Source organism: Podarcis liolepis, assembly GCF_965112155.1.
Source record: "Podarcis liolepis genome assembly, chromosome: 8".
NCBI classification, from domain to species: Eukaryota; Metazoa; Chordata; class Lepidosauria; order Squamata; family Lacertidae; genus Podarcis; species Podarcis liolepis.
Genome location: NC_139560.1, coordinates 48744785 through 48755202, shown reverse-complemented (window position 1 = coordinate 48755202; position 10418 = coordinate 48744785). Strand labels below are relative to the sequence as shown.

The 10418-nt window shown below is 41.5% G+C and overlaps 2 long non-coding RNA genes across 2 annotated transcripts in view; both read left to right on the top strand.

Annotated features, from left to right (window-relative positions):
- LOC310714005 overlaps positions 1 to 2749 on the top strand; it is a 206989-nt gene extending 204240 nt beyond the window's left edge. The window contains exon 2 of the long non-coding RNA XR_014529503.1: positions 1359 to 2749. This is a non-coding gene — a long non-coding RNA (uncharacterized lncRNA). The remainder of the gene's footprint in view (positions 1 to 1358) is intronic.
- A 3831-nt stretch (positions 2750 to 6580) lies between these two features.
- Positions 6581 to 10418, top strand: part of LOC310714002 — a 54738-nt gene continuing 50900 nt past the window's right edge. The window contains exon 1 of the long non-coding RNA XR_014529492.1: positions 6581 to 6731. This is a non-coding gene — a long non-coding RNA (uncharacterized lncRNA). The remainder of the gene's footprint in view (positions 6732 to 10418) is intronic.

The following is a 10418-nucleotide window of genomic DNA, read 5'->3' as shown; positions in this document are numbered from 1 at the left end:
ATACAGTGGTACCTCTGGATGAGAACGGATCCGTTCTGGAACCCCATTCACATCCTGAAGCGAATGTAATACGCAACTGTGCGTGCACGGGTTGCGTTTCGCCACTTCCGCACATGCATGTGATGTCATTTTGCACGTGACGTCATTTTGAGTGCGCTTGCGCGAGCGGTGAAACCCGGAAGTAACACGCTCTGTTACTTCCAGGTCGCTGCGGAGCACAACTCGAAAATGCTTAACCTGAAGCGTATTCATCCCAAGGAATGACTGTGTAATATTACACTAGCTTCCACGGTGCCTCGGTCTTCTCAATGAAAATACAACGCTAGGTAAGCACCTGGAACCCCTGGAATTTTGCACTGCTTGTGGCGTGTAACAATATGTTTACTCAGAAGCAAGTCATATTCCCAGGAACTGCATGGAATTGCAGCCTTAAGCTAATATTGGAATAAGTGGGACCTGCAACCAAACCTTGCTATGTATCCTTACTGCCTACCAGATGTGCTCCTCTTAAGTGCTCCTGCCAGCTAGTCATGCCCCTTCCAGGACACAATCAGGATTTCAGGCTGGAAGTTCCCCATCTATGCTATAAGTTGTTAGAGCAGAGGTTCTTAACCCTTATGGGTCCATGGATAGGCTTCAAGGGGTCTGTAACCAGGCAGAAAATAGATAAATTTCAATGCAACTAAATGAGTTGTCTGCAAAATCTTGTATGTGTTTATGTGCAGTTGTCTGGGGAGGGGCTCCGTGGTTTTCATCAAATTCTCAACAGGGTCTGTGACCCAAAACAAAGTTAGGAACCATTGTGTTAAGTAGCAAGTGCCTTCCCCACTTCCAGGGCTGCTAAACATGCTCATACCTCAGTGGACTGTTATGCAATTATTATCATTTCCTCCTCCCAGAATTTTTTTTTAAAAAACATTTTCTAAATCTCAGCATTCTGTCAATATTTCCATCTTATTTCTTAGTGGCCATGTTTTGTATATAATCATGCAGGCACTCACCTTCTGATCTTGTTGGAAGCCACCCAGAGTGGCTGGGGCAACCGAGTCAAATGGGTGGGGGAAGAAGAAGAAGAAGATACATTAAGGTATCTTACGGTATATATTTCTCCATTGCTCAATTTAGGTAAAGGTAAAGGGACCCCTGACCATTAGGTCCAGTCATGACCGACTCTGGGGTTGCGGCGCTCATCTCGCTTTATTGGCCGAGGGAGCCGGTGTACAGCTTCCGGGTCATGTGGCCAGCATGACTAAGCCACTTCAGGCGAACCAGAGCAGCGCACGGAAACGCTGTTTACCTTCCCGCCGGAGTGGTACCTATTTATCTACTTGCACTTTGATGTGCTTTCGAACTACTAGGTTGGCAGGAGCAGGGACCGAGCAACGGGCGCTCACCCCATCGCGGGGATTCGAACTGCCAACCTTCTCATCGGCAAGCCCTAGGCTCTGTGGTTTTAGGTTGATTTATCTGCCTTTTCATAAATATTGCTTAGATGGGAGAAATTAAAAGGTAGAAGATGCAACAACTAAAGTAAGGGCTGGTTGTAATCTATGCCTCCCCTTCCTCATTGGCTTAATGCCACTGTAACATTCCCTTTAAGGGCAGTTTGCTATGCAGACATTAGTTGATGGTGAAAATGTAATTCCAGTTGGGTAATTTATTCACCTCATTGTTTTCTCCCATTGAAGCTGCTGTGAAATGTACAAGAGCAGGCTGGACAATTTTTGTGTGTCAGTTTTCACCTGTGCTTCCAGCCTTTACCCCCACCCGCCACCCCCCAGCTTCTCCTTTGCTCTTCCATGGAATTTCACATGGAAGGCCACAGAATTAACCTGCAAGACAGATAGTTCAGATTATATTTGTAATTATTTTTCTGGAGAAACAATCAATATGTCAACAGGTTATAAAATATGAATGCTGCTGTTTTCATGACAAATTAAGTCAGTATTTGACAGCAGTTGAGGACCTGGGGACAAAAGCTGACAGCATGTCTGCAGCTATAAGCGAAAAGAACAAAAACATTTGAACTTTTCAAATGCCAAGCCAATAAACAGGATTCAAAAATGACAGCGGAGTAGAGCTCCTCTATTTTTCTGCAATAGAAGCCATCTCTTTTAAATTCTCTCAGACAGTTATAAATCAAGCATCTGAGGGAACAATATAAATAGTGTGATAATATTAACTATACCCGTCATAAATTTGAGTTTATATCCTCTGAAAAAAGTACATTATGTTTCATCAATGTAGTGTAGTCAAAGAGCATATGGATCTCACTCTTCATTTGCTTGCTTCCATATCCATCTGTCCTTAGAAAATTACCTTCTTGTTGCTGAGTTAACATCCCAAAAATAAATTATTTCGGAGCCTCTGTGGAACTTCTATGGAAATAGCTTTTATATCAACAAAACTGCTTGCTGCAGCATTCCTAGCTTACTTATCAGATGGCCTGCATCCAGTACAACAACAGGAGGGGATATTGCAGTTAAAATACTTTACCTCTCTGTCACTCAAAAGGATTTATATTCAGAATCTTTCCTGGGTAATTAGCAAGATGACTGAAGGAGAGCAAGGTAGTGGAAGGCAAATGTCATTTTCAATAACTTTGTTTTTCTCTTCTCTACTCAGAGCCTGCCCTGTAAAACAAGAGGAGGCAGAAAGTTGATTGCTGTGGATCTCCAACCCATTTCTGTTAGAGTGTCCAGTGCCTACTGCTCGCTGGGATTCTTGCAAAAATAAAAATGCCAGACTAGCTGAGTCTTGATTGGATCTATTCTAGCTAGACCTTGCTTATGTTATTAAGCATGCATGTCCAGGATGTATGCGTGTGTGAGAGAATTACAAACGTTCACAATTCTATGTGCAACATGACTGGGGTTTTTTGCCCTGTGGAAAACATCAAGAAATAGTTGGCCACTAGAGGGAGTATAGCTGCTGTCCAATGTAAAATCTGTGAGGTGAAAACTGTGGCAAGGATAAAGTTGTTCAAATTATAATATCAGTAGTCTTAACAACTTTATCCTTCACACAGTTTTACAGGAAGTTGAGAAATCTGAGGATTATTGGAAACAATGTATTCTGGGCCCTTCTACACTTAATTGCCCCAGCTCAGATCACATATAAGGTACACACATGGCATCTTTTGCAAAAATGCACATACCTGAACTACCCCCTTGAAACTGCCCCTGCACAACCATCCTTACCTTCCAAGCAAGGCGCAGAGTTGTTAAGGTTGAAATCACACAATTTTATTGTGCACAAGATGCAATCATACTGTACAAAACATAAAATATATTCAAATTATAAATAAAATGTAAAAACACCCAAAATTGTACAATGTGCTGATATTAATGGCTTATACATCTAGTTTTTCAAGACTGATTTAAAACCAGTTTTCCTCAAAGAGCCTTGAATCAGGCTTTACATTTGCCATTCATTTGTGCTGTGCAGTGCAATTATATTCAAGTTTACTCAGATATAAACCCCACTGTGGTCACTGGGGCTTCATCACCAGGTAACTGCATTGCAGCCTTAAGGCTATCAATGTCTAACAAGGTTTTCAAATGTAATGTACCATATTTTCTTTTCTAAAGAATTATGTACATAATTGATACACATGTACATCAGTAATACACTTTTCCAGATTTAGTTGTACCAGTTAACTGGAACTTTTGACAATCTAGAAGTAAAAACAAAACTTTTCCTGCCCCTTAAGACCTATCCAGCTCCTGAAAATGCCAAAAGAGTATTTGACTGTGAGGAACATGGAAGCAATGCTTTACTTTCTTGGAAAATGACAATAATACAGGAGGAAGGAATGACCTTTATTATGAGTTGTATTGTCAACTTCACTTTTGTAAAGCAAAGTTTTCTGTTTTCGTCTCTTGCTGGGCTTATTGCGTTTCAGTTTGATGCAACTCTGTTTTATTGTTATTGTTGTTATTAGTAATCACCTTTAACATCAGCTCTTACCTGTGCCTCCTAGAAGCTGTCAGCATGCTACAGTGGGCAAACCATGGGAAATGGCTTTGACTGGCTGACTAAACCAGGTGAGGGTAGCCAATGGGTCTCAAACTCTCGGTGAGTTAGGGACTTCCCTTGCATGTGAAGACAGGCTTTGGCGGACTGAGTGGGTGGGTCTAACGGTCAAGATTTATTATTAATGCTGGAGATGGAAGAGTATCACCATAGTAGGCTAATGCATTAAGATATTAAGATGTAGCACAACATTCTGCAGATTGCTCTTCCCAGTATCACTGGCACAGCTGCCATTTCTCCTTGGAAGGAGAACGTAACACATGAAACCATGATTGTCCCTCCTGCCAACTCTGAAATAATCACATTTCCAAGTTATGTGTTGAGGTGCATCATACATATTTTCCACATTCAGAGAAATCTGGAATGACATTCTTATCTGTACCTCAACACTACCTGTTGACTGAAATTTCATCTACTCATGGCAGGCAGTTTAATAGCAGGATAGGGAGCCCAAATGTCAGACACCTGTTACAGAAAACAGCATAAATGTTGTGCTTGTTGCTACTGATTTCAGCTGGGCAGAACCCACTTTGTACTGTACTCTGATGAAATTTACTAGTCTATAAAGCTTGCAGTGCAATTACTATGCTGAATTCAAACTGCGTAAAATTGTTCTTAGGGTGAGTTACTATTGTATTTTTTTAAAATAAACAGTTTTAGCTATTGGTTTATGTTGAGTGTAGTTCCTTCTAATCCTTCTTATTTTTGTTTATTGGTTTCCAAGAAACTAGAAATAATATGGTTGGTTAATGGTGCTTAAAGCTAATTTAGATGAAAGAGAAAATTGTTATACATGCAGCTAGCAACCCTCACTGTAGTGTGTTAAAAGGCAACCAATCCTATTCAATGTATCAAATTTCTCTATGGACTAGTTAATTGGCTCTGCTAAACATGGTCGCTTCTATTTTATACTTCTATTCAAATTTTAGTTTTCCACCAAGTTGCCCAAGCTTCATTAATTCATGAACATTGGCCTTGTGTGCCATAATTGTATGCCTCTCATGCAGAAATTCACTGCTCGTACTACATTACTTCAAGGATGCCTAGTCCTTGTTCAACTGAAAGCTGTTTTAGCAATTTTTAGTACATTTATTAGCAACACTTAATCTACATCAAGTAAAACAAATTGCAGGTTCTCTCCTCTTTAATATAGGGCACAGGCACATATTGTACTTTGCGGATGGATTCATTTGGTAGATGCAGACTGATTTGATATCATTACAGTGCTCAAATGTTACAGACACCAGCAGTTGTTTTTTTTCCTTCAGGATGATCTAAACTGGGTAACCATTAATGCAAAATGTGAATATCCCACAAAATTAAATTTTGGGATTATTATAGTCCTTAGTAGCAATAAGCAGTAGTAGCAATTCTGCAGCAATGTTAAAACGATCCAGTCTTTTGGGTGGGCAGACTAATTGTATGGGACTTTCCTATTCTCACAGCCACCAAGTTGGGTCATTTATATTTTAACCAGCTGCACAGAGCCACTCGCAGACAAGCAGTTCCCACACAATGGGAGCAATGTTCACAGGGCCTTGTGTTGACTGGAAATATTACAGAGCTATGCATAATTCTGAGGTATTAATATTGTTGCAAAAGTTGAGTGCCTCCCTCTCTCAGCCAAGTGGTGGCAAGAGTCCATAAGGTTCCAGGCACCCACCCAGCGTCTGTGTTCCTTTGGAGAATTGAGACACAGCAGATACTGTTGTAGCTTTAAGAAATATGGTTTATTCACCTATTTATACCTTCAGTCTGCATGGAGTCCAGATGTTACAGCATGGTCACTTCAAGAGGGGCTTGTACCTCACAGTTGTGCAGCCAGCCTTCAGCCAGCCTGCCTAAGATGGAGTCCCAGCCCTCTTCCTGCTTCTTTTTCCCAGACCCCTTGCTCAAAACCTCTCTTTTCCTGTCACCTCACACCCAGCAACCCTGGCAACCTTCCCATTCCCCACCATGCACAGCCAAAGGGGAAGAAGAGTGAAAATCTATGTTTCTCCTCACATCACTCAATATTCGAGGCACTGTGGCTGAGACTGGGAAAGCAATGGGGGGGGTACTCAGGATTGAGGTGTGGAGCAGCAGGTTTGCTAGGCTCATAAAGCCTTGGACAAAAAGCTGGGATATGAAGATCTGCAAGAGTTTTAGAGACTAATGCACAGGTGCTTTTCTCTATCAGTCTTACCAGCATTAGCTTCCACCAACACCCAACCATGCCAGAGAAATGGAAGAAGAAAAGCCTTAATTAACTGTGGTAAAAGTACAATATTTTCAACTAATGTACCGGCTATCTTAAAGAAGTATGTGAAGAAATAAGTTGTAATAGGTATTGTGTAATGTATTTTGACACTTGTATTATATTGTACATTCCACTATATTCGGCGTGGGAAGTTTTCTGTTGGAAACTTATTTCAAATATCACTTGGGGCCTTAACTGACAGTTATGAGGAGGGGTTGGTGTTAGAATTCTCAGTATAGATCAAAAGGTAGGCATATTTTGATTGGTGGGTGCAGGTTTAGAATTTTCAGTTAGACAGTGTGATTGGCTGGGGCTGAACTAGAGGGGCCAAAAGAAAGGTATATAAAGCTCTGCAGAGGATTTGTTGGAATAGTTGGTGCTTGAGGTTCAGGGAGCCAGCCCAAAGATGACAGTAGAGGAAGAGGTTGGGGGAAGAGGAAGGAAGAAGACCTGACAGGTAAGGTGGAGGGGCTTGGAGGCCAAATACTTGCTGGGTAGAGCTGAATCACTTGTATTAGGCTGAAAGGACAAAGGGAGAAACTGTCTGCAGTGCTGAGGGAAGAAATGAGAAGAAGCTTGGTCTTTGGTGTAGTACAGCAAGACAAATCTGCACTTCAACAGGGTTGGACAAAGAGGTTTCCAGCAGAGTCCTCTGTTGGAGAGGCTTAACTGGGGTGGAGAGAATAAGGGGGCAATTTGGCTAAAGAATTTTAATAGCTTCCTTAAAGCTGTCCTACTCTATCATTAATAGATTAATATAAGCTGTTGGTATTTAAAGTGACAGCAACAAGTTGAAAAAGGTTATGCTCATTTAAAGATACTGTACTATTTTAAGTTGCCAGATAAGTTTGTGCATTTAATAATTTTATAATAAATTAGCATAAAATCGTTTGTTAAATGTAATATATGGCTTGCTTTGTACCACCAGGTTACTGGTAAGTTTCTGAGGGGAAAAGTGAGAAGCATTTCTGATCAATATAATATTATAGCTATTTAATTATCAACAAGAAAAGAAAATATAAAATACAGTGATACCTCGGGTTACATACACTTCAGGTTACAGACTCCGCTAACCCAGAAATAGTACCTTGGGTTAAGAACTTTGCTTCAGGATGAGAACAGAAATTGGGCTCTGGCGGTGTGGTGGCAGCGGGAGGCCCCTTTAGCTAAAGTGGTGCTTCAGGTTAAGAAAAGTTTCAGGTTAAGAACGAACCTCCAGAATGAATTAAGTTCTCAACCCGAGGTACCACTGTAGGGGGAAAGAAAAGAAAGTGGGAAAAAGAAAGGAAGGATTTATTAGTTGGAAATCATACAACATTTCTTAGATACATTCAGTAACATTATTTGAGTGAAAGTTTTCTAATTATAAAAAAACCTTAGATTCCCATGAGTCTGGATCAGGAATGATTATTAATAGATTAAATGTTTCCTTATTAAGATAAGAAACTCAGATATATTTCTATAAATGTGACTATAAATATAGGTATGACTACAATTATGAATGTGGTGGGAAAGGGAGAACCTGGATGCCCAAGCCCTTTTCATTTTGTAGGTTTATTTTGGCCATATTGAGTTATATGATGTTGGGGGATTGCCATCATATTCAACTCCAGCAATTATTTCAGCATGTGTAAGTCCAGTTGGGAGTTGAATAACACTGGAACTTGCCATATATATATATATATATATATATAGGATGGCTGTGGCATGTGTACTTTCCCCTCAACCCCCAGTAGTTTTATACTTAATGTCAACTTTCTTCATCAGTATGATTACACCACAAGATGGCTCTCTAACCACAAATATACTAACAAATACAAATTCTACAGTTGTTTGGGAACAAGCCAAAGGAGGTTTGTTGTGAGATCTGATGATACAAAAATGTAATCATTACCAATGGCAGCTTTAATATTTCTCTCAAACACTTCATGGAAACATACTGTATGGTAGTGAAATGAGGATTTACTAAATATTTCAGAGAGAAATGACTGGTAGCTCCAATTTATTTTTGCATAGCTTGTTTGCTGGTATTAATTTTCTGTATGCAGTTTTTCCAAGCCCACATATGCACACACAAACTCATTTATATATCATGTTTCCATGCACAAGAGATTTGTGGATAGCTGCAAACCTAGGCCCTGAGGCAAATAAAATTATTAACAGGCACTACAATCGTATACATCAGGGGTGGAGAACCTTTGTTGGCCAGCGGGACAGATTCTTATTTCTCCACCTCTGGTGGGCCAAATTTGACTGGTGGGTGGTGCTGCCCATTTGTCAATCACTTGGTGTCAATATGCCACCAGAGGGTCAGCATGTTGGAATGTCAAACCACAGTGCTGAGCTGTTTGAAAGCCCTTTTGCAAACAGCCCTGCATTGCTCTTGAAACCTCTAAAAACCAAAGTTTTATAGAGTAGTGCGGGGCTGTTTGCAAAAGAGCTTTCAAACAGCTCAGCACTGTGGTACCTCGGGTTAAGTACTTAATTCTTTCCAGAGGTCCGTACTTAACCTGAAACTGTTCTTAACCTGAAGCACCACTTTAGCTAATGGGGCCTCCCGCTGCTGCCATGCTGCCGAAGCACGATTTCTGTTCTCATCCTGAAGCAAAGTTCTTAACCTGAAACACTATTTCTGGTTAACCTGAAGCGTATGTAACCCAAGGTACCACTGTACTGCGCTTTGAAGTAGCATCCAGCGACATTGAAGTCCCTGCTTATCAGCTGATGAATAGACTTTAATCCTGCTCTCTACGGGATTCAGTCTCTGCTCTCTATCAGGCCTTCAGAGTGAGACCAGAAGATTGGCAGGTAGGAAAAACAGTATTGTGGCTCAAATGGGACCTCCTTTTCAGCCAAGACTGGCCTGTGGACCAGAGGCTTCCCATTCCTGCTATACATGTTGTTGTTTAGTCGTTTAGTCGTGCCCAACTCTTCGTGACCCCATGGACCAGAGCACGCCAGGCACTTCTGTCTTCCACTGCCTCCCACAGTTTTATCAAACTCATGCTGGTAGCTTCGTGAACACTATCCAACCATCTCATCCTCTGTCGTCCCCTTCTCCTTGTGCCCTCAATCTTTCCCAACATCAGGGTCTTTTCCAGGGAGTCTTCTCTTCTTATGAGGTGGCCAAAGTATTGGAGCCTCAGCTTCATGATCTGTCCTTCCAGTGAGCACTCAGGGCTGATTTCCTTCAGAATGGAGAGGTTGGATCTTCTTGCAGTCCATGGGACTCTCAAGAGTCTCCTCCAGCACCATAATTCAAAGGCATCAATTCTTCGGCGATCAGCCTTCTTTATGGTCCAGCTTTCACTTCCATACATCACTACTGGGAAAACCATAGCTTTTACTATACGGACCTTTGTTGGCAAGGTGATGTCTCTACTTTTTAAGATGCTGTCTAGGTTTGTCATTGCTTTTCTCCCAAGAAGCAGGCGTCTTTTAATTTCGTGGCTGCTGTCACCATCTGCAGTGATCATGGAGCCCAAGAAAGTAAAATCTCTCACTGCCTCCATTTCTTCCCCTTCTATTTGCCAGGAGGTGATGGGCGCAGTGGCCATGATCTTCGTTTTTTTGATGTTGAGCTTCAGACCATATTTTGCACTCTCCTCTTTCACCCTCATTAAAAGGTTCTTTAATTCCTCCTCACTTTCTGCCATCAATGTTGTGTCATCTGCATATCTGAGGTTGTTGATATTTCTTCTGGCAATCTTAATTCCGGCTAGGGACTCATCCAGCCCAGCCTTTTGCATGATCCTGCTATACATATCTGCTCATAAATAAGTTCCAATGAAATCAATTTAGGTTGTTCCTGACTAAGGGCACAATGCTAAACCTAGATCTGTTGGGATGAGCAAACTAGGTTATGACAGACCTCCAACTCAACTGGCAGGTTCCTGGATCAGCTGGGCTATACTGGAATATATTCCCAACCCTCCTTAGCCAAAGATATGCCTGTGTAAAACCCTCATCCCAGCTCAGCTGGGGCTATGCAGGCTGCTCTGATACTGGAGGAACGTACACTGGTGTAAACCTTGAAAAAAGTATGTTCTGGGGGAGTGATGGAGGCAGGACTGGGCAAGAGTGTAATTCCGTTCCGCTTGTGGCCTGGCGACCCAGCAGAAATTATGCCAGGGAGAAGGGTGGT